The sequence below is a fragment of the Papio anubis genome, chromosome 6 (genome assembly GCF_008728515.1).
Source record: "Papio anubis isolate 15944 chromosome 6, Panubis1.0, whole genome shotgun sequence".
In the NCBI taxonomy this organism is placed as follows: domain Eukaryota; kingdom Metazoa; phylum Chordata; class Mammalia; order Primates; family Cercopithecidae; genus Papio; species Papio anubis.
In genome coordinates, this window is record NC_044981.1 from 39,908,314 (window position 1) to 39,932,812 (window position 24,499).

The 24,499-nt window shown below is 49.9% G+C and overlaps 1 long non-coding RNA gene across 1 annotated transcript; it reads right to left on the minus strand.

Annotated features, from left to right (window-relative positions):
* Positions 1-4,084: 4,084 nt before the first annotated feature.
* On the minus strand, positions 4,085-20,760 carry LOC100999660. Its single transcript, XR_646004.4, has 2 exons — positions 17,742-20,760; positions 4,085-4,415 (listed from the first exon to the last, which is right to left on the minus strand). It is a non-coding gene; the product is annotated as an uncharacterized LOC100999660 (long non-coding RNA).
* Between the last annotated feature and the right edge of the window lie 3,739 nt (positions 20,761-24,499).

A 24,499-nucleotide genomic window follows, 5' to 3' on the forward strand; every position in this document is an offset into this window, starting at 1 on the left:
GCTTGGGGCAAGAAAGTAGGGACTGAAAGGAGCTGCAGGAAGGGAAGAAGCTCTGTAAAGGAGGGGAGGGTGCCCGGAAGGACCTGCTGGTTGGAATGCAGGCAGAAATCCCCTAGGAAGCCACCACACACACACACACACACACACACACACACACAGTGTTCAGAACAGGCTCAGGCTCAAGGCCCATCCCAAACAGCCTCATACTCAGCAGCCCAATACACAGCTGGGTATGGCCAGCTCTGTGACCTTGGACAAGCCACCTAACCCAGAACTACAGCCCTAGTTCCTCTCTGCTATGAAAACAACACACCTGCCTCAAAGGGTTTTGAGTTTTCCTCCTGTCGTTTGACAAATATGGCTTGTGCACTTACTGTATGTCAGGCACTGTTCTGGGTGCTTGGGATGCAACAGTATACAAAATACAGCCTCTGTCCTTTTGGAACTTAAAGAGGAGGAAGATAAGCAATGAGCGTAATAATCAGTAAATTAAATACTCTTCAGAAGGTGACATGAGCTATAGAAAGAAATAGAGCGGGTACAAAAACCTGGGAAAGGATGGTTAGCTTGGACCTCCCAGAGAAGGTGGTCCTTGAACGAGATGCAGGTATCTGAGGGGAGAGAAGCCCAGGCAGAACCCTCAGCCAGGGCAAATATCTGGAGGATTGAATCAAATACCTTAGGGTAGGTGCTGAAGCATGGTCCTGTGGTCAGTAAATAACGTCCAATGTTGTCATTTTACTGAAGCAGTTACTGAGGCCTAGGATGGGCAGGGAAGCCTTCAGGGAGGATGCAGGACTTAAGCTGGGTTTCCCCTGGAATTCCTTCTCCCTGCCAAGTGGAGAGAAAGGCTCTGCAGAACAGTGTCATGGAGGTGGAAAGACAGGAGAATGATGGCAGAGTTCATTCCCCAAACCCAGTGGTGCCCAAGGGGTATATGGACCAATGCAGCTGGATTCTCAAGGAAAGTCCTTGGCCTGGGTCAGGAGTCTGGACTCCCAATTCTGGCTCTGCCCTTTGCTGGCAGGTGATTTGGGGCAAGCGATTTTTTTTTTTTTTTTTTTTTTTTGAGACTGAGACTGAGTCTGGCTCTGTCGCCCAGGCTGGAGTGCGGTGGCCGGATCTCAGCTCACTGCAAGCTCCGCCTCCCGGGTTCACGCCATTCTCCTGCCTCAGCCTCCCGAGTAGCTGGGACCACAGGCGCCCGCCACTTCGCCCGGCTAGTTTTTTTTGTATTTTTTAGTAGAGACGGGGTTTCACCGTGTTAGCCAGGATGGCCTCGATCTCCTGACCTCGTGATCCACCCGTCTCGGCCTCCCAAAGTGCTGGGATTACAGGCTTGAGCCACCGCGCCCAGCCTAGGGCAAGCGATTTTAAGCTTCTTGGGTCCTTCTTTTCTCTACGGTAAAATGAGAATAATATATCCTCCCTTCACTGAATTGGTGGAGAGGATGAAAAGAGATATGGGGCCAGGCGCAGTGGCGCAGGCCTGTAATCCCAGCACTTTGGGAGGTCGAGGCAGGCGGATTGCCTAAGCTCAGGAGTTTGAGACCAGCCTGGGCAACACAGTGAAATCCCATCTCTACTAAAATACAAAAAATTAGCCGGGCATGGTGGCATGCGCCTGTAGTCCCAGCTATTCGGGAGGCTGAGGCAGGATAATTGCTTGAACCCGGGAGGTGGAGGTTGCAGTGAGCTGAGATCATGCCACTACACTCCAGCCTGGGTGACAGAGCGAGACTCCGTCTCCAAAAAAAGAAAAAAGAGAAAAGAGATACGGTGGGTGTTTCTGTCTGGAACATAGCAGATGCTCAATAAACATTGGGTTTGCATTTGGGGCCGTCCTGTGCTCTTTCAGACTCCTTTTGGGCACTTTCCCGAAAGGATGAGGCAGAGGTGATGAGTCTACTGGGTCCCAGACTTGGAGGAGAAGATGATGAATAGCTGAGCATGGTCCCCATGTAGCTGAAGGGCTGTCCCTCCCGAGAAAGCCTAGATTTGTTCCAAAGGGGCTCCAAAAGGAAGGAAGAAATTTCATGGACACAGATTTTCATTTGAAAATCTGGAATTTGGCAATGGTCTGTGCTATGTAACAGCAGGATGGACCTCTATAGGGACAGCTAGCTCCTGCTGTTAGGAACTGTGCAGGCAGAGGTGGCCGAGTTGTTTTTGTTTGTTTGTTTTGTTTTGCTTTGCTTTGTTTTTTGAGACAGAATTTCACTCTTGTCACCCAGGCTGGAGTACAATGGCACTATCTCGGCTCACTGCAACCTCCGCCTCCCAAGTTCAAGTGATTCTCCTGCCTCAGCCTCTCGAGTAGCTGGGATTACAGGCACGTGCCACCATGCCTGGCTAATTTTTGCATTTTTAGTAAAGATGGAGTTTCGCCATGTTGGCCAGGCTGGTCTCGATCTCCTAACCTCAGGTGATCCTCCCACCTCGGCCTCCCAAAGTGCTGGAATTACAGGCGTGAGTCACTGCACCCAGCCCTGTGTTGTGCATAGAGGTAGAACAGAGAGGTGGTGACTCCTCTGCGAAGTTCAGACCCATTGGCTTCTGGGGTCCCTTCCAGCTTTGAGATTTGGGGATTTACCTCCATTCCTTCCCAGGTTTCACAGTCCATCAAGATCTACCCATACACCAGATTTTTTCCAATCCTTCACGGAAACTTGCCTGATCCCCGTGTCCTTTGGATTCAGTCATGTGATGGGCCAGCACATCTGAGAGATGCATCCATGCTAAATTCAGAGTGGTCACAGATTAGCACATTAGTCCTTCCAGATAACCCAGGTGCAGGTTTACAGGGTCTTGGATCTGTCAACTTACAGGTAAAAGGAACGGTGGAACTTCTAGCACCGGGGAGGGACCAAGGGACAGATATGTTTGGGAAAACATGCCTGAGAAGTTTATCAAATAGTGCCTAGTACCTTCCAAATCCTTCTTACAATAAGATGAACTTTAGCTAAGATCACAAACCAGAGCTCAAAGATCTGAAGGGCCGCCGGAGTGCCTAATTTGGCCCCTTTTCATGAGCCAAGTGAAGTGCCAGGGGATCTCTGGACACCTTCTCCTTGCCCTGTAGATGCCTTGCCAAGGAGAACCCGCTCGCCTGGCAGCTGTAAGCCAGCACTTTTCTTTTCAAAGCCTCTGAGTCTCCTTTCCCTCCTCCTCCTTCCTTCCCGCCTCCCCCCCTCAACCCCCAAAAAAGGAGGATGCCCCTTCTGTTGAGTACACAGCCTGCAATTTTGCTGTCAAATCTCAGCCAGGAGGTCAGTGTTGTGACTGACTGTGTAAGGATCGCTCCCTTAAGGGTAATTACACTAAATTCCCCTCTGAAGGACAGCTCTCTCTGGATAGAATACAAGAAAACTCCGCATCCCCCATTCACGGAAATTCATGATTTCTGTGGCTGTCACTGGCACTCTGGCAGCGAGACACTTCGAGGTGCTCCAACCACTCAGAGGTGAGTATGAAGGCGGTGGCCGCGGCAGGACCCAGGCCATGGAGGTGGGAGGCCAAGCGGCAAGATTAGGGGTGTGGGGTCCAGAGGGACCCCTCTGAGGAGCTGGGGTCCTGGGTGGCCAAGCAGGAACTGGGCCACAGACAGGAACATCTTCACCTGAGCTAGCCACACCCTGAACAGGGAATGCAAGGTCTCGCCACTGACATTCACCCCATGGGGGATACCCCTACACATGCACTCATTCATTTGTTTAACAGGTTGCCTTAGAGCACTCATCACCTGCCCTGCACTGTACTAGGCACTAAAGGGGGACCCGCGATGGGGCAGCAGCCCCCTCTGCAAGGGCTGGGAGTGCTCATAGGTAAAACAAAGCACTTACATGTGAAAGGTGAATAAATATCCAAGTCTCCTCCATCCCCTGAATCATCCCCAGGCCCTATCAGAGGGGCAACACCCTGACCCTTGTCCCCACCTGCCCTGAGGGAGGCTGGCAGCTAGACCCTTCAGGTCTAGCAGCCACACTTCCACTCTTCCCACTCCGGGGAGACCCTGGCAAGAGTTGGGGAGTCACTCACCCACAACAAACAGTTAAAAGGAAGAAAGCAGGTCTGGCGATATCAATGCACTTTGATAACAATAAACTCTGCTTTTAATTTATGCTAATGTGTAGGGCTGTGGTGACAGTAAGAACTAAATTACAGAGTGGCTTTCGAGCTGGTAATTATCCCTCCATTTTTCGCTGCTCTGGAAGATGGACACACAATTATGCTCTCTTGCTGTATATTAATACAGATTCTTGACATCTTCAGCAGACCTGGAGCTGTCATCGAGCTTTTTGTCTCCTTTAATTGAAAATTAATGGTTACTGGGTTGCCACGGAAACAGAGGCCACGGACGCCAATGGTGCTCACGTCTCACCGCGGGACTGGCGGCGTCAGGAGTCCGGAATGACCTTGAAAGTTAAAAGAAAAAAAAAAAAAAACTTAAAAAAGAAGGGGAGAGGAGGACAGGAGGGTGGGGGGGTGATGTTCGTGTCAGAGCTGAGAGAGAGACAGAGAAAGAAGAGAAGGAAAGGAGTGAAAGGGGAAGAGGGAGGGAAAAGAGAGGAAAAGAAGAGATTAAAAATCAAAAAGAAGAGAGGAAATTCCAGGAGGTTGGGAGTGTGGATGCTGGTGAGGGGAAATTAAGTTTGTAAGTTTTACCTCTCAGCTTTTGCCTCTTACCTCTCGTGCTCTTGCTCACTTTCTCTCTCTCTCTCTCTCCATCTCTCTCTCTTTCTCTCTTTTTTAAAGACCCACTGAAACACTGGGACCTGGGTCTCCACTTCAGATTCCATGATTGTACAAATCTGTTTCAGTCAGAATGTCAGCATCTGCTGAGAGTCCCCATGAGGAGAGACAAAGGCTCCTTTGGTGCCATGAGAGGTGGCAGGCAGAGCAGGGGCAGGGGTGAGGTGTGCCACATGGGCACTTCTCAGGAGCCAAGTGGGCTGTGCTGTCAGAAGTGGGGGCCAGGGACGGGGCCACTGCATGGGGAGCTGGGAGCTGCCAAAACATTGCTCCGGCAGACATGAGCAGGTGAGAGGGCTCTGTCTGCTAGGCCTTCAGCTTGAAGACACAACAAAAGAACTCAAAAGAGTCAGAGATGGGGGGAGTATGAAGGGGGAGGGTCCGGGCAAGGTTCAGTTTGCCTGGGAAGATAAGAGATACAGGAGGGCCATTCAGTGAGCCTCTGGGATGGCCAGTGGCTCTGCTTGGGAAGGTGTTTTCCTAGGAGAAGTTAGCAGGCCCAGCATAGAGGCACTGGGGACCCCTGAGTGTTCTAGCAGGGAAGGTGGGCTCTTTCCTCACCAGCCCACCTTCCCAATTCCTCAGCCCAGAGCACATGCTCTAGAAAAGCAACTCAATTCAACCATTATTGGATGCCTTCAGTGAACCAGCAGCCAAGCTAGACTTTGGGGTCACAAAGACAAATCAGACATAGATCCTGCCTAGAAAGGCTCAAAATCGAACCTGGGAGTAGACAGACATGAACAGACAATTGGAAAGTTAGCGACCCCCTCAAAGATTTCTCTGCAAGGATGTTCATCTCAGTGTTATTTACAATAGCAAAAATCTAGAAATGGATGGATGACCAATAGGTGATGACTAATAAAATGATATGCCTTATGCCCAAAGAGCACTACACAGTCATTTTAAATTATGTTGGAGAAGAATATGTAATAACCTGGGGGAAAAAGTTCTCAATATTTTATTTAACAAAAAAATTAGTTGACAAAATGGTGATGTATTTTATGATTCCACAATCTTGTTTCTAAACTTTTAAAGACGTGTACATTAAACATGTAATAAAGTTACATATATGTGTATGTAAATGTGTGATTGCATGTGAGTGTATATTTGTGAATATGTGCGTGAATGTGTGTGTCCATGTGAGTATGTGTAAATGTGTGTATAAGAGTCAGCTTAAAAAAAACTAGGAGATACACTAAAGTCGTACCATGGTTATCTCTGGGTGGGAAGATTATGGCTGATCTTTATTTCCTTTTTTATGCTTTTCTGCATTTTCCTTTTTTTTTTTTTTTTTTTTTTTTTGAGATGGAGTCTCACTCTGTCACCCAGGCTGGAGTGCAGTGGCCGGATCTCAGCTCACTGCAACCTCTCTGCCGCCCAGGTTCCAGCAATTCTCCTGCTCAGCCTCCCGAGTAGCTGGGATTACAGGCACCTGCCACCGCACCTGGCTAATTTTTGTAGCTTTAGCAGAGACGGGGTTTCACTATCTTGCCAGGCTAGTTTTGAACTCCTGACCTCATGATCCACCCGCCTCAGCCTCCCAAAGTGCCGGGATTACAGGCATGAGCCACCATGCCGGCCTGTATTTTCCATTTTTTTAAACAATAAATATACATAACTTTGATTAACAGAACAAAAAGAAAAGAAAAGGTGTCTTTAGAATTCCAGAACTAGGCCCCTAGAGATAAAATCCCCAATAAGGTGCTCCTCACACACTTCTGCAGGGACTGGGCCCCCTTGCCCAAGGCTTTCCCCCAGAAATCAGACCCAGCAGAGCTTTTCCCCAATTACCAGAACCCCAGAACCCTGTCCTAGGCTCTCATTCCCCTCCCCCCGCAACACTCTCCCCATCCCCAGCCTGCTGGCCATGGTGTCCAGAGATAGGGTGATAGGCTGAGGACACCCAAGCAGGGCTGCAGGGTGGGCCAGGGGAGCAGGCCCTGCAGCCTGGGACATGGATGCCAGGATCTCCTTCTCTTTGTTTCCCAGGTGGACCTTTAAGGTAGCACCACTGCCTTCAGCATCATATTTGGACTCACATGCAGGCCACCAGCTACTCGAGGGCTAGGAAAGGGTCTCTCATTCATTAGGGCCCCAGTTGCTGGCTGGACCTCAGCAGCTCTTTGCTAAGTTGAATATCAACAGTGGATATTTATGGAGTAACTACTCATCATTACAACTCTTAAGGTACATATTACTATCTCATTTCACAGACCTGGCAGCTAAGGTCCAGAGAGGCTAACTGACTGGCTCCAAGGCCCATAGATGATCAGTTGCAGAGCTGGAACCCAACCCCAGGGACCATCTGCCTCCAGGTTTGTACTCTCTGTGCCTGTTTCTTCCCTTGCCAGGTCCAGAAACCCCAGGTACAAGTGGAGTCACCCTGAATGGCTAGGGTTTCTGGAATAAACCCCATTCTGGGAAGGTCACCATGAAAATCTGTATCTTTTCATGGTCTTGGCACCCCTGGCCTGCCTGTGGCAGGGCTGGAAGAGTTACCCCTAGTTAAAGCAGGAACTTTGGAGAAAGCCTGGCTGGGAGGGGGAAGGGGGGCTCGTAACAAATGCATCCTCTCTGCCTCTCACTAGACACATCCTTAACTCACTCACCTGGCAAACGGGAGCTCTGTTCCATACCCCCAATTCACTTCTCTACCCCTGCCCAGTCTCAGCCTCCAAAATCAGATTTCCACACCCCTTCCCCCAGGAAGCTTTCAGGCAAGTCACTTCAAATTGCCACACTTATTCCTGTACTCTGCCCCAATAACAAATAAAGCTACCCTATGGCATATGTCCTCTGTCCTCCATGGCAGGCCCTAAGCCAAGCACTTCGCATGCGTCCACTCCCTCTATCTTCCTGACAAGTTTATAAGGAGGTGCTATGGTTTTATCCCACTGAGGCATAGAAAGTTAGCCAGCTTGCCCAATGTGACATAGCAAATCAGTGGCAGAGCCAAAAGGTGACCCTGTGCCATCTGAAACCAGAAGCCACGTTCTTCACTACCACACCAATGGCAATGCAAGGATTTGAGGTTTCACTGGAACTGTGGTGCACTGGATGACCTGGAAATCAGTAGCCCATTTGGCTAGACTCTTGTGACGTGTCAATGATGAGGCAGGTTGCGGCAATGGTCTTTCCCCAGAACAGAGGATCTTGCATGTGTAGACAGGCGGAAACAGGCTCACCTCCTCTCTGGAGGTAGACTGCATCTGCTTCATTGACCTGGGAGCCTCTCAGGGTAAGGTCAATTCTGTTCTCACTGGTCCTGCCATCCACACTCAGGACATGAGGGAGGGTTCCGGGGTGGGGGGTCGGGGGCGACTGGCTGCTCCACTGGCTGGTAGACCGGCTATAGGGACAGGTGTAGGGGAAGGGTCCCACGTAAGGGCCATCTGCGCCTCTACCCTGTCCCTGGCTGAGCCCAAGACCCAGAGGAGGCCTGACTTTCTCTTCCCTCCACCTCCCTCCACCCCTCTACCCGCCCTTCTCCACCTCTCCCCTGTCCTTCCCTCCACCTCCCTCCACCCCCCTACCTGCCCTTCTCCACCTCTCCCCTGTCCTTCCCTCCACCTCCCCACCTCACCCCTGCCCACTTCCCTCCCCGCCCACTTTCCCAGAGCCAGAACAAACAAGACAAACCCAGCCGAGGCAGCAGCGGTGGCAGCGAGGGGAGCAGGGAACTTGCCTTCATTTCCCCGGCTTCCCTGATCCCGACCTTAATCCCCGCTCAGCATCCTGTCAGCCGGGTTGTTCTCAAGCTGACATTGCTGCAGGCGCCTTCTCGGCAGCCTTTCCTCAGATCTGCCTCCTCCGGGGACTTCTAAAGAGGAGCCTGAGGTTTCTCTGTTACAGCCGGCTTCACTCACTGCCCTCAAGCAAAGCCTGGGCTCCCAGGGGGCTGCAGGGAGAGGGGGCTGAGTGGGGGCAGTGCCAGTCCTGATGTTTCAGAGGAAGAGAGGAGAATGGAGGTGGCTGGACCCCAGAGGCTTCCACAGTGGGGGTCAGGCCTGGAGCAGGAGCCCAGCCATTGCTGTGGGTCTGCTCAAAGCAGGGAAGGACTTGCTTAGGTGTGCAGGCCTGAGAAACTTAGGGGAAACTGAGACTGGAGCCCAGGGAATTCAGGCTGGTGATAGTTCTGGCTGTGGAGGAAGCTGAAGGGTTTGCAAGTTTCTGAGCCTGCAGGGAGATCACAGCTCAGAGTGGGTTTGGAGAGAGGGGCAGCTGGAGCCTGCACTGAGTGTGTGTGAAAGAAAACACAGACATACACATTCATCAGTGGACGTGCTGAACACCTGCTGGGTCCTGGGAGCCAGACGGGAAGAGCAGCCTGGTGAGAGGGATGCGGGTAAGCTCCGCAACAGACGGACCCCCGTGCCCGATCTGCTGTGGGGTCGCTGTGTGGCCTCAGACGGGTCACTTGGCTTTTCTGAAGCCCATTTTTCTCATCTATAAGATGTGTGGTGGGAAGGGGGAGGTAATCAGGAAAAGCGTGCTTGCAGGATCAATGTGAAGTTTAGAGTCAGCGTGTGCAGAGCACCTGGGGTTGAGGATGATTTTTACCATTCATGTCACTGTCTGCAGGGACATTAGAGTCTGGAGCTTTGTCTGGGTTTTCATAAGCGGAACTTTGTGTGGAGGGGAGTCGCAGGAGGGCACGGGTGTGTGCAAGTGAGCAAGTGAATGTCTATGTGGGGGTCTGGGCAGGACCCCCATGAAGCTGCTGTGAGTCCCTACATCTGAAATCAGGCTCAGCCCGCAGCCTGAACAAACATCTGGGACGTAGGTCTGGCCAGTTCTGCCGTCCTGATACACCCCCACCCTCCAGTTGTGACACACCCATTCTGCCAAGGGGATAGGGATATAAGAGGCTCCTGGAAGCCCAGGAAAGGTGCTCCTTAAGCTCCCCTACCTCTTTCAGCCCCCTCTCTGGGGACTCCCTCAGAGTCATAAGTGCTCCAGGGACTGAATTGGAAGGGAGTGCCTGAGACCTCGGGGGCTCAGCTTCTTGGGAGAGAGCTCAGGGTGCAAGCTGGGTGGGCTTTGTGAGAGTTGGTAGGGTCCCAAAGGCAGAGGGGTTGAGTGAGTGGCAGAGAGGGTGCCTCTCCATCCACCTCTCCATTCCAGAGTGGGAGGGAGGGAGTCCTGGAGAGGGGGCTATAAAGCAGGATCTGGATTCAGTCCCTCTACCTCCCCAATCGGGCCTCTCCCTGGATCAGTAAAAAAACAGAAGCACCAGCTCTTCCTGTTGCCAGGGTTGAGGTAGCTGGGTAGCCTTAGGCAAGTCACTAAACCTCTCTGACCCTTGCTCTCCCCATCAGTAAAATGGGAATAGTATTGCCTGTCGGTGTTGCGGTGCAGTAAAAAACAAAGCAGTATGTGCAAAGCACTGAAAACAATGCCTGGCATGTGGTAAATGCTCCAAGGTGTGCACAACATCCCAGCTGACACAAAGTTTTGACTCGGGCTGTGGCGGGTATGTCTGTACGAGCATTACTTGGTAATAAGAAATAGAATGTTGACAGCGTTTTAGGTTCCAAAAATGCATATGAATGTCAAAAAGTCAAAGCAGCCAGGTAAAAATGTCATGTAACAGCCAGGCATGGTGGCATGCACCTGTAGTCCCAGCTACTCAGAAGGCTGAGGCAGGAGAATCACTTGAGCCCAGGAATTCGAGGCTGCAGTGTGCTATGAATTGATTGTGCCACTACACTCCAGCCTGGACCACATAGCAAGACCCTGTCTCTAAAAAACAAAAACACAAAGCAAAACGAAAAGTGTCATGTAACAGCTTGGCACATATAGGTATTGGCAAATTATATTTTCCTTCTTCTCTTTCTCCCTCCCTTCCTTCGGACCAAATGAATTTTATCATTCTCTAACCAAATCATTCTCACTCTTTGGGGGAAGTCAAATTCCCTCCTGACCTAACCATGATGCTTGCATCTCATCTTTGTGTGCTGGGGCAGGGGGGTTGCCTCCAGGGCCCACATAGGGCACTGTTGTCTCCCAGTCTTTGGGAAACCACCAGTCTGAGAACTCTCAGGAACTTGCTAACCATGCTGATTCCTGGCCCCCCTGACCTGCTGAATCAACACCGGGAAAGGAGCCTGGGGATCTGCATTTAATAAGCTCCCTTGTGAATCTGTCACCCACTAAATTTGAAAACCGCCTCCTTAGCACTTTTTCTCTTTTGCCCTTGGCCCATATGCCCATATGTGCTCTTGTTGTCAGACTATGTTTAAAGTACTCGTCTTGGGAAGGTGGTTGCTTCACCCCCCAGCCAGGAGATTCCTGTGGGATGCTCCCTGCAAGAACCCTGAGGTCACTGGGCAGGATTCTGCCCTGCACCTTAGTCCCATGGCACCTATATATATTCATCCCCTACAGTCTGCAGGAGTTGGGGGCTTCCAGGCCCATTTTCCATAGTGGATGCTATATTCCTCAAAGGTCGGAACCTTTGGGTCCCCCCAGCAGGTGACCTGGGGTACAACCAGGACTCCATGTCAAACAAAGACATTGTCTCCCTGCCCTGGCATTCAAACAGACAGGCTCAGGTCGGGGCAGGTGTCCTTCCCACTTCCCAAGAGCCTCCCTGCACTGGCGGTTGGGGAGCAGGGCAGCCTTCTGCTGCTTCTTCCTTCCCTGGTTTGTCACCCAAAGGTGTCACACAAAGGCTCACCTTAGTGTTTAGGAAAGGGTGGGGAAGGGGACACTTCTCAGACCCCTGATGACTCACTTTTCCCCAAATTCCAACCCCCACACCCTTATAACTACTCCCATCCACCTTAGAATGAGTGAGGGTGACCAGAACTTTACCAAGGGAGGCACCCTTGGGAGGAGGAAGCAGCGGGGTGTGTGAGGCTCTTCTGGACTCAGAGGCCTGAGTGTGAAGTTCTGGCTCCTCATCAGCCAGTTGCACAGACCATGGCAAGCCCTCTTCCAGTTCTCTCATCTGGGAAGCGGCCATTAAAAGTTGTGAGGCCTGAGAGAGACCACGGGGATGAAAGTGCTAAGTGAACACGAGGTATGGATCTTTTTTTCTTCTTTTATAGAATTAATCATTTTGCATCCTCCCCCAACAACAGGTGCAGGCTACCTAGGAAGCCCCTGTCCAACTGCCTCCTCTCTGGGAGTCCCAGCCTCAAGCTCTCTGGCTCTTAAAACAAGCCCATCTGTTTGGGAGGTTTCAGAGGCAGCTGGGAGGGGCCCCCAACCACCCCAGCCCATTCCAAATAGGTAGAGTGGGAGAACCCCGTTCTGAGGCAGCCTCTAGCCATGATGTCCACCCCGGGGGCGTCAAGGGAGGTGAGGAGAGGAGGCACCGGGGAAGAGGACTGTGGGAGCCAGATCCCGAAACTCCTATGGGCGTGAGACCAGAAACCCAAACCCTGCCCCCACCTCCCCACCCCTTAAGCCACCGTCCGGAAAAAATAAACTATTTCCTGCAACCAGCTCCGAAACAAAGTCTGTGAATGCACAGTGACACATGTTACATAAATAGAAGCCACAGAGGGGAAAAGCCTGTTTTCTCTTTCATTATTTATCACTCTCTAACCATCTCCAGCTGGGTGAGTAAACAGGCGCATTGGCCCATAATGAGGAACAGACTGCTGCCGTGGGGCTGCCGGAGGGGCGCGTGTGTGTGTGAGCGTGAGAGTGTGTGGATGTGTCTGTCTGTCTGCCCCTGAGAGGGAAGCGTGGGAGCCTGAAAAAGCAGAAGGCTTGTGGGACACCAGATTCCAGAGGACAAGGGGGGAGCCACCTGGTGCCCCCCTGGGGTGGGACAGAGCCAGTCTGCTGCCTCCTCACCATGAGGGTTGGTGGGGGAACTGGTGAGCTGGGCGGAGGAGTCAGAGGGGAGAGACTGTGTGGGTGGGAGAGGATGTGAGATGTATGAGCCAAGTGCGAGACTGCAAATGTGCCAGGTCTCTGAGCGTGACCTCCGCAGGGTGGCCTCTGAGAGTGAGGCAGGGGCAGGAGGGCGTGTGAAGGGGTGTGACTGTAGGGGGTGTGTAGGGCTGTAAGACTGGGAACCTAAAGGAGTGGGTGTGCGATGACCTCGCCATGCGTGTGTATGCATGTGTATGTGTGCGTGCGGGGGGACCATGGGAGTGTCTGATCCTGAAAGTGTATATGGGAGTGTGTGATTTGTGTGACTACGGGAATGTGTGTTTATATCTGTGTCACTATGGCAGTATGGCCTGTGCATGTGAGATTTTATGGCTGTAGGTGGTGTTTTGGGTTGAATTGTGCTTCTCCTCAAAAAAGATATATTGAAGTCCTAACCCCAGCACCTCTGAATATGATTTTATTTGGAACCAGTATCACTGCGGATGTAATCAGTTAGGATGAGTCCCTACTGGAATAGAGTGGCCCTCATGCAATATGACTAGTGTCCATATAAGATGTCCATGTGAAGACACAGAAACATGGAGGCAGAGGCTGAAGTGATGCACCTCCAAACCAAAGAATACCTGGGGCTACCAGAAGCCAGCAAAAGCAAGGAAAGGCCGTTCCCCACAAGTCTCAGAAAGAACCTTGCCTTTGGACTTCTAGTCTCCAAAACTGTGATACAATAAATTCCCGTTGTTTTAAGCTACCCAGTGTGTGATACTTTGTTGTGGCAGTCCCAGGCAACTAATAGAGGTATGTATGAACGTGTTGTGCATATGAATATGTTGTGCGAGCTTGAGAGTGCATGAAAAAATATGAGAAACCAGCTGGGCACGGTGGCTCACACCTGTAATCCTACCACTTTGGGAGGCCAAGGTGGGCAGATCACCTGAGGTCAGGAGTTCTAGACCAGCCTGGCCAACATAGTGAAACCCCGTCTCTACTAAAAATACAAAAATTAGCTGGGTATGGTGGTGCATGGTTTTAATCCCAGCTACTTGGGAGGCTGAGGCAGGAGAATCGCCAGAAGCAGGGAGGCAGAGGTTGCAGTGAGCTGAGATCATGCCGCTGTACTCCAGCCTGGGTGACAGAGCCAGACTCCATCTCAAAAAAAAAAAAGGTGAGAAACCATGAGAGTGTGCATTTATGTGAGTATGAGATGGTGGTAGTGAAGATGGAGGTGACTATGGGAGTGTGAAAACGTGTGAGACAGGGAATGTGTGAAGTGTCTGTGTGTGTATTTGTATGTGCCAGAACACACATGCTCAGTACCTACAAATCATCATCCTGGAAAGGAACTCAGCATCTGTCCTTCACATCTGATTGCCTCTACCCACCCTCCCTGACCTTGGGCAGCCCTACCTGAGGCCAGGTAAGCCTGGAGGAGGGCTACCCACAGCCTGCCCACAGGACACAGGATGCAGGCTTGCTTCTCAGGGACCCAGAGGAGGCCAGGCATTGAAGGCTGCAGCCAGTGAGGTACAGGGTCAAAATCTTTGTTTGTGGAGCTGGGCATTATTGCCTGAAGTCTGATTTCTATTTTTTGTTTGTTTGTTTTTTGAGACAGAGTCTTGCTCTGTTGCCCAGGCTGAAATGATATGGTGAGATCTTGGTTCACGACAACCTTCCCCTCCTGAGCTCAAGCGATTTTCCTCCCTCAGCCTCCTGAGGGACTACAAGCACATGCCATCACGCCTGGCTAATTTTTTGTATTTTTTGTAGAGAAGGGGTCTCATGGCCAGGCACGGTGGCTCATACCTGTAATCCCAGCACTTTGGGAAGCTGAAGCAGGAGGATCACCTGAGGTCAGAAGTTCAAGACCAGCCTGACCAACATGAAACACCTATCTCTACAAAACACCTGTCTCTACAAAAATACGAAAATTAGCCAGGCATGATGGTGGGTGCCTGTAATCCCAGCTAGTTGGAAGGCTGAGACAGGAGAATCGCTTGAGCCCGGGAGGTGGAGGTTGCAGTGAGCCATCATCACGCCATTGCACTCCAGCCTGCGCGACAGAGTGACACTCCATCTAAAAAAAAAGAGAGAGAGAAGGGGTCTCGTTATGTTGCCCAGGCTGGTCTCAACCCTCCTGCCTTGGCCTCCCAAAGTGCTGGGATTACAGATATGAGCCACCACGCCCAGCCCTGATTTCTTTCTAGCTGCTATGCTGGTATCCCCAGTCCTGCATAGGGAGACAGGCCTATGCTCAGAGAGTCTTGAAGCTACACTGGGTTCCTAGACACCATGCTGATCAGCCCCATTCCTGGAGACCACTGGATGTCACAGAACCAGCTGGAAACAGCCTCCCAGGCCATGTTCAGACCAGCCTGTCCCTCTGCTGGCTTAGCCACTGTCTTCCAACCAGGAGACACCATAATTGTTCAATTACTCAACAAAGCACATGTTCCAAGGCCCACGTCTTAGCATACTCAAAGGTGTCCCAGAGAGGCTTTGCAATGAAACTTCAGACAAGCCACTTCTCTCCGAGCCTCAGTTTCCTCTCTGAAGAGTGTACAACCATCCTTGCCCTGCCTACCCTCATAGAATTCTTGTCAGGATTAAGGGGCTCAATGGACGTGAACTTGCCTTATAAAGAAACGCCTTATAAGATGCCTCCCACAGACCTATAGGGTCAGTATCATCTCCAGTATCAGCTTCCCACTGTCTCTTCCCTTAGCTCTATAATGCTTTGATTTAATTCAGGAGTCTGCAAACTGTGGCTCACAGACCAAATTCTGCCTGGTTTTGTATGGTCTGTTAGCTAAGTGGTTTTCACAGATGAACATTAGTGGTCGATTTGATAATAGGGAGCATTAACTTTGAACCCCAACCAAGCAAAATGTTATCTCCTTTCCCCAAATTTCATTCTTCTTCTTCTTAGACCTGTATTACAAAAAAAAAAAAAAAATGCTCAATTATTATTGTCTTTGTAATTTCATCAATAAAAATTTTGTGGAAATTTGTTTTCTCTCTTGTTACGCAAATCCCTGCATAATATTCTCAATTTTGCCTCATAGCCTGCAGAGCTTAAAATACAGCAAAAGTTTGCTGGTCTTTGCCTCCACTGCCCAACTCCACCCCTGTCACATAAAAACAGCCACAGATGATACATAAGCAAATGAGTGTGGCTGTGCTCCAAAACAACTTTATTTCCAGAAACAAGTGGTAAGCAGGATTTGGCCATCATCTGTCAACTCCTGAAGTAGAACACTGTAAGCCCTTGGCCATTTTGATGGGTTTGGAGAAGGGCAAGTCAATCCTTAGTCAAGTCCAAATAAGCTAAGTGTTGGCTTGAACAATTCACTGGACTGAATTGGGCTGGATGTGAGTCTGAAGATGATGGGACTCCCTCCAAGGACTCTAAGAATAAAGCCCACCCAGAAAAAGGCAGAGTGAAGCAATGGGAGAACCCAAGGGCATCGTTTTAAGTCCCTGGATCACACATCATCCGCAGTGAGTCCTGCTCCCTTGACTTTCCGGTGCAAAAGCCAGTCAATTTTCATTGTTATTTAAGCCCATTTGAAGTGGATTTTCTGATGTTTGCACTGATACAAGAGCACAAAAGAAGAGTGTCTAATCCAGCCTGGGGCATTCAGGGGAGACTTCCAAGAAGAGGTGCCATCTGAGCTGGGTCTTAGCAGTGAAAGCATATGGGAGAAAAGATATTCCAAGCAGAGGACACAGTCTGAGATGAAGCCCAGCTACATGGAAGAGCACAGAACATGCCACAAGTCCCGGGTGGCAGAGCTGGGAGTGGCCAGGGATAGAACCAGAGGTTCAAGAAAGGATACCTTCTACCCTGTGCACCCAGCCAAGGTGCATGAATTTTGAATGCGTCTTAAGCAGGGCATGACAAGTTCAGGCTGGAATTTTATTTATTTAATTTTTATTAAAGATGGGGTTCAAGCAATCCATCTGCCTCAGCCTCCCAATGTGCTGAGATGACAGGCATGAGCTACCACACCAGCCTGGGCTGGCATGTTAGATAGAACTTTTTCACCACTGTGGAGGATGCACTGAAGGGAGGCTCCAGAAGAGGACAAGGCTGGAAGTGGGGAGGCCAGCTAGGAAGCTACTGGAATACTCCAGATGGGAGATGATGAGGGTCCTGCCCTGACCAATAGTAGGGGGAGTGGAGGTAAAGAGGAGGGAATGACTCTGAGAAATGCCTTGGAAGCCACAGGACTTGGTGACTGGATATGAAGAGGAAGGGATAAGGAGAACCAAGGGATGATTCTAGCTTCTAGAGTGACTGGGTAGATTATGCTGCCACCAATGTGGAGAAAATGCAGAGGTGGAGCATGTTATGGATACAGAAGATGGCTTGGGCTGGGGACATGTTGACTGTGCCATCCCTGGAGGCCCACAGACATGGGCATGGGATCCAGGTTCCACACGGGATAGTGGTGGGAGCCACCATCTCACGGGTGGTAGATAAAACCATGAGAGTAGATGGGCTTGTCCAAGAGCACAGATGATGAGGAGAGCAGTGGGGCAACGCCCAGTGCTTTAGACAGGACAGTGGGAGATGAGATGAGCCCACAGAGACTCATGAAAAGGAAAAGTTAAGCAGGAGAACAGTAGGGCAGAGTGTGGCAGGCACTGGCGCCCTGCCCATCTCTCTCAGTGTTCGCCTCTAAAGGTAAAAGCCTGCTTACTGCCAACACCTGCTCTTTGCCTGAGGGTTTTTTCCTGGCCGTGGAAACACCCTTGGCTCCAACCCAGAGCAGGCCGGAAGTGCTGGAGAGTGAATGCACCTAGAAGGAGGCCACAGCCCATGATGAAGGGAGGTTGATGGATGAGTACCCTAGGGCCTGCGCCCGTGGGTTGGCTTGTGTGCGGTGTGCGTCACGCATGCGCAAGTCCCCAGTGGGACTGCACTCCTCTTGCTGACAGTGGGATAACACTCCCTTTATTGGCTGCCTTCCCTCATTCTCCCTGCCCTGCTCCCCCACTGGTATTTCTGGGACCACCTCCCAAATAAACCACTTATGCTTGAATCACTGTCAGATTCTGCTTCAGGGAGAAGAACCTAAACTAAGACAAAGGTGTCATGAAAACCAAACAAATAGAAAACATGAAGGTGTTCTCACCAGGTAACTTTTGTCACTGGAGGGATCAGGTCTGTCCTGCCCCAAGGGGCCCACCTCCACTCTCATAAAAGAGGCAGGCCGATTTCTTGTCTGGTCCGAAGGTTTTCAGCAGGGGACTTTCCACATTCCCTGGCTGAGCAAACTCCAACATCAAGAAATCCTTTTGTAGTCCCAGTTACTCAGAGGCTAAGGCAGGAGGATCTCTTGAGCCCAGGAATTCGAGGCTGCAGCGAGCTATGGTCACGTCACTGCACTCCAGCCTGGGTGTCAAAGTGAGATCCTGACTCTAAAATAAAACAGAAAAAATAAATCCTTTCCTATCTCTCACCTCATTCCTTCGGTTTTTGCAGGAGCTGCTGTGTACTGCAAATGCTCAGAAAGATTCCTCAGCCCCAAGCCCACCCTCTCCTTGTACCCCTGATTCAGTCCTCTTCTTTTCCAGCACTCCAGGTGGCTTTCACTTCTTTCTATTCATCATATCTCCAGCCCTGTAAGTGTTCTCTGCTTCTTTCTGCCTGTAATCCAAAGACTGGCCATGACTGCTGGCCAGTGTCCCACAGGGAGACGGGGGCTAGGTGGGCTGGAAATACTCCCGGTGTACTCCTGACCCACCCTGCTCCCCACCTCCTACCTCTCAAGGCAGGAGGCCAAGGGGAATTGCCTTGAACCAGACTTCTTGAGAGGTAAAGGGCCCTCAAGAAGCCATATACTAGAGCAATGAGGTGATCACTCTGGTGTGTAACAAGCCAGGGTATGAAGGCAGGTGCTGTACTTACATAATTGTGGAACCGTGTATGAATTTCAACCTTTCTGAGCTTTAGTCTTGTCATTTATAGAATGAAGATAATAATAGTATCAACCTGATTTAGGCTGGGTTCCCACAGAAGCAGCCCCTGAGACACTATTCCATTGCAAATGGTTGATTTAGGAGGTGAAGGAAATACCAGTAGAAAAGTGGGGAAGTAAGACAAGGAAAGGAGGCAACAAAGTATATGTTACCAGCTACAGGATGGGCTCAGTCCCACAGAAGAAACCCTGGAAGTATGCATAGCACACATGACTCGGAGTTATTCCACAAGTGAAGTGAGGGAGTAGGGGTATTTATATACCAATTCCCATCAGTTATGGGTAGAGGGCTCCTCCAGGAAGTGCTAGTTCCCTGGCACTTCTGGCCTCCCACACAGTGGAAAAGTGGGCTCTAATGCCCAAAGGAAACCCTTAGGCTAGGAAAGGCAGGCATTAGTGATTAGAAGCCTTAGGGGTGAAAAGTCACAGTGCACCAGACAGGGCACCAACAAATATCTGTTACATCATCTTAGAGGACTGTTGGGAGGTGAAATGAGGTCATGTGTGGAACGCGCTTAGCACAGTGCCTGATGCATGGGTGGTTCTTCTTTAAGCAAGACCCAGCTTCAGTTTGCCTTCAGCTGCCTGGCTCCAGGGACTTCCTGCTGCCTAACAACATTGAGAGAGGTCCTGGGGGCTGGAGAGCCATGGGTTAAGAGAAGAGGGTACTGGAGGAGACCCTAGGGGACATGGTGAAGACCAGAAAGCAGAGGGGGTACGGGGGTACAGGAGAACCAGGAAGGAGGTAGGGCCTGGGGCCCAGGCCTCGCATAGAATTACAAGGATCAGGAAGTGTGTGAGCCCCACTCCATGGACCCAGCCAGATGCCACACACAATAAGGGATGTATAAAGACTCTCTTACCTTCCCTTATTTCTACTCTACATTCATTGCCTTTGATATTTGGAGCACTGCTTTCTCTTAAAAAAAAATAGGACTGTTGTGGGAATCAGAGATACACGTTAAAATTGCCTGGTGAACAGTTGATGCTCAACAGACGGCAGCTATTTTCAATGTGAGCCTACCTGGGCTTTAACTCTCCTCCTTCATATCCCACCTCACCCTCCAGGGCCAGCAGCTGAGACCCCAAGCCCCAGGTCTTCCAGGTTCCATGGGGAAGGAATGCATCCTCTGCTAAGAACAGAGTTCTGAAGGCATCCTAAGTCAACAAGCAGAAAGGGAGCCAGAGGAGAGATAAGAAGAATGGGGAGCACAGCCCTCTGAGAAAAGGGGATGGCTCTGAGGAAGTGAGAGTCTTCCTTGTCCCATTTTCTACCTAAGTTCCCCCCTTGACCCCAGCCAGCTCTTTCCTTGCAATCAATGAAGACACAGTTATTATATATGTCCTACAACATGCAGCTGATAACTGCAGGACACCAACTTGCCCTAAAGTGTTAGGCTATTTTTGTTTTTTAAACTTTGCTCTAAAGTATCAAATCATAATCAAATCAATATGCAAGTACTGTGCAGCTACCTTGCAAAAGAAATTAAGCTGGGTACAATGAGAAATCCCCAAATGACTGAAACTGTAGGTCCCTAAACTAAGGAGTTTATTATCTAGTTGGAGAAATGAGGCATAAAATGGCTAAACAGTTAACAAACAATAGGGTTTGTTAAAAGTTACTGGGAGCTTATTCAATAAGTTAGCTAACAACACATTGTAACATCAATGACACAGGAGTGCTAAAGAGCACCTGGAAAGAGGCAGAAGTGGGCTGGGGTAATCAAGAAAGAGTAACAGTAGCTATAGTCTATCCAACACCTAAACTGAGAAGAATCCTACATGAGCCATATGCATCCTCACCACCTCTCTGCCAGACTGTCATCTTTCTTCCCATCTTGCCGTTGAATAAACTGAGGTCAAGCCCCTTGCTTCAGGATTTTGGGCTAGAAAAGTGACAGAATTGAGACTTAAATCCAAAAGTCTTCAAGTGGATGGAAGATGTGGGATAGCTCCTAAAAGATAAGGAAGAGCCGGACGAGGTGGCTTGCACCTGCAATCCCAGCACTTTGGGAGGCTGAGGCGGGAGAATTATTTGAGTCCAGGAGTTTGAGACAAACCTGCGCAACAGAGAGACCCCTTCTCTACCTGGGTGTGGTAGCTCACACCTGTGGTCACAGTTAATCGGAAGGCTGAGGTGGGAGGATCACTTGAGCCCAGGAGGTTGATCACAGTGAGCTGTGATTGCACCACTGCACTCCAGCCTGGGCAACAGAGTGGAGGCCCCGTCTCCAAAAAAAAAAAAAAAGATGAGGAAGAACTGAATGAAGGGAAAAGGAATTCTTTCCTCTGTGCCCACTCCTGGGGCTTCTGCTACCCTCATGCATCCTCCACCCCATCCCCACCCCCATGGGTGGGGTGCATGAGGGAGGGATAAGGCACTGGGTCTGCTCTCTTGGCCCCTCCCAGTATGTTCTGCTCTCTTCCTGCACAGAAATCCTTCCATGTAGGGATCTCATTTGACCTAAAGATGCTGTGTTCCAATTAGTGGAAAATCGCTCACTGTTTGTCAAGTTATCGTTTATTTTCTGATTTTTTTTTTTTTTTTTTTTGAGATGGAGTCTTGCTGTCGCCCAGGCTGGAGTGCAGTGGCTGGATCTCAGCTCACTGCAAGCTCCGCCTCCCGGGTTTATGCCATTCTCCTGCCTCAGCCTCCCGAGTAGCTGGGACTACAGGTGCCCACCACCTCTCCCGGCTAGTTTTTTGTAATTTTTAGTAGAGACGGGGTTTCACCATGTTAGCCAGGATGGTCTCGATCTCCTGACCTCGTGATCCGCCTGTCTCGGCCTCCCAAAGTGCTGGGATTACAGGCTTGAGCCACCGCGCCCTGCCTATTTCCTGATCTTTAATGACTGATTTTCAACGAATCAGCCCAAAGTCCCATGCCCACCACCCTTTGGACAAGGCCTGAGTCTCTGACTCCCTAAAAGTCCCAAAAGGAACTGCAAACATCTCCAAGGGCCCAGGCGCCTGGTCAGCCTGGCACCTAGAAGGACAAGCCAGCCTCACCCCAGTCCTGGGGGCCCTCTCCTCCACAGCCCCCGGCACAGCTACCCACACTACCATGGTCATCTACTTGGGGCAATATGGTAAACTGATAAGCCTCCCCCACAGGTAGGAGCCCCGCTTAAAACCGAGGAAGCCTAGAGAGTGCCTTGAAGGTTCCTGGCACAGTTCATTAAGATGTCAACCCCTAATGAAATATTTCTCTCTTTAAATCATCATTGATCTTGGGGAAGAGGAGCCTTTGTGGAAAAGGAAAAGGCTGTCCCTCTCCTATTCCTCCCTCACCTCCAATCAGCAGAGATTCTAGGTCTTTCCCAGTCAGAAAGATTGGGAAGCAGGGAATGGACGAACAGTGGAGAGATGGGAAAGGCAAAAGATTCCGGAGTAGAGGAACCACAGCAGGGAAGGAGAGGCACAGTGGGAAGGGAGGTCACAGAAGGAAGCCTACCATAGCAATGAGACCATAATACCCAAACACCCACTACAATCGAACTGTCCCATCAGTGGGAGGCTGGGTAACAAAACAAGACGGGGCACACTGATATGGTAGAATCCTCTCCAGTGGCCTCTTAAGTAAGTGACCTAGAGACACACACAACACATGCAACGAACATGTAGACATTCATCTCAGCAGCATGAAGTTCAGCAAAACACAAGTAAAAACAAGGAGCAGGCTACCTTTCATTTAAAATTTTAATTGCTTGATATTTGACTATGCCACAAAAATGAATCAAAATAAATAACTAAAACAAAAGAAAATTTTGAGATACCCAAGCAATACCAAAGCAGTAAGAGTAGAAAACTTACTTGGGAAGGCCAGCTTCAGGAAACCACAAGGGAAGGATAGAGAATAGGAAAGAAGAGAGTCATGGAAAAGACCTATATTAGCAATGATTTTTACATGTTTCATTTTTAAGCATAAAATGTATAGCTCAATTAATGTTTACAAAGTGAACACATGTATGTAACCAACTCCCAAATTCAAAAAGCCCCCCAGAAATCCCCTTGTGCCCCTCCGTCACACCTCCACCTAAAATAGCCATGCTCCTGAGTTTTAATGCCATAAATTCTTTGATTGGGTTTTGAATTTCATATCAATGCAATCAAACTGTGTTTTCTTTTGCGTCTGGCTTTTATGCTCAACATTATATTTGTGAGATTCCTCCATGTTGTTGTATGTGGCAATGGTTTGCTCATTCTCATTGCCAAGTACTAGCCCACGGATGAGAAGACCATGGTTTAGTCACCTATTCCACTGTTGACGGCTATTGTGAATAGTGAGCACATGCGAATAGATGGCATAGCATTCTGGTGAATGCCTTTTGGTGAACATATGTACATATGCATTTTTATTGGCATATACTTAGGAGCGGAGTGGAGTGGAGTTACTGCATTATGCTGATAAAATGGGTTTTATTTTTGTTTTTTGTTTTGTCTTGTTTTTTGAGATGGAGTTTCACTCTTGTTGCCCAAGCTGGAGTGCAATGGTGCCATCTCAGCTCACTGCAACTTCCGCCTCCCAGGTTCCAGTGATTCTCCTGCCTCAGCCTCCCGAGTAGCTGGGATTACAGGCATGTGCCACCACGCCCGGCTAATTCTGTATTTTTAGTAGAGATGGTTTCTCCATGTTAGTCAGGCTAGTCTCGAATTCCCAACCTCAGGTGATGCACCCGCCTGCCTCAGCCTCCCAAAGTGCTGGGATTACAGGCGTAAGCCCCCGCTCCTAGCCTATGCTGATGAAGTTTTATTTCTCAATAACTAAAAAATAGTTTTTGGCCAGGTGTAGTGGCTCACACCTGTAATTCCAGTACTTTGGGAGGCCAAGGCAGGCAGATCACTTGAGGTCAGGAGTTCGAGACCAGCCTGGCCAACATGGCAAAACCTCATCTCTACTAAAAATACAAAAATTAGCAGGGCATGGTGGCATGAGCTTGTTGTCCCAGCTACTCGGGAGGCAGAGGCAGGAGAATTGCTTCAACTCGGAAGGCGGAGGTTGCAGTGAGCTTAGATCGAACCATTGCACTCCAGCCTGGGCGACAGAGTGAGACTCTGTCTCAATAATAATAATAAAATAAATATAAAATATCTGGGCTTAGGTTTGTTGGGACCCTGGGAATGAAGCAAATGTTTCTAGATGTACATACCACTACCACCCCAACCTACTCCTGAGTATCAGGCCTGCTGCTAGGAACAAGCTCATCTATCAGCCCACTTCACCTCCACAATAGGATGGCAGCTGACCTTGGGAAACGGCATCTGCTTCAGAGCAGGAGACCTGGGAGCAAGTCCTTGCCACACTACTTCCTAGCTCTGTGACCTGAGCAAGTCATTTGACCTCTCTCAGCTTCACCTGGAGAAGAGTCACCATTACTGGGGTGATAAGCTGAACAGCACGTTATTCGACTGCCTGGCAAGCATTTAATAAGTGGCAACTCATGATTTGCAGCTTTGTGAGGTCAATATTCCTCATCCTGGAGCTCATCAAAGGGAAAATAAGTAATTATGGAAAGCATGTGAGGAACACATTACCAGGCTAGACGTTTTGCCCATCCTCCCTCCCAACCACCCAAGGAGGCCTCCTAACCTCCCAATTGATGAGTGAGGAAACTGAGATTCAAACATCATGTAACTTGCCTCAGTCACACACTGGTTAAGTGACAGAGGCTGAAGTTCAACCCAAGGCTGCCTGACTCTAGCCCCTGTGCTCTTAACTATGGCCCCCATGGAGGGGCCAAGCCATGAGCCTTGGTTCCTGCCACCGCCAAAGCACCTGCACCTGCCCTGAGTCCTGTGAAGGAACAAGGACAGAAAGGGGACCCTCCTGCCTGCTCCCAGTCACTCCCACTTTGGAGCCAAGGGCTACTCTTTTCAACCTTCTTAACGAAGCTCTTGCATCAGGAAGAAGG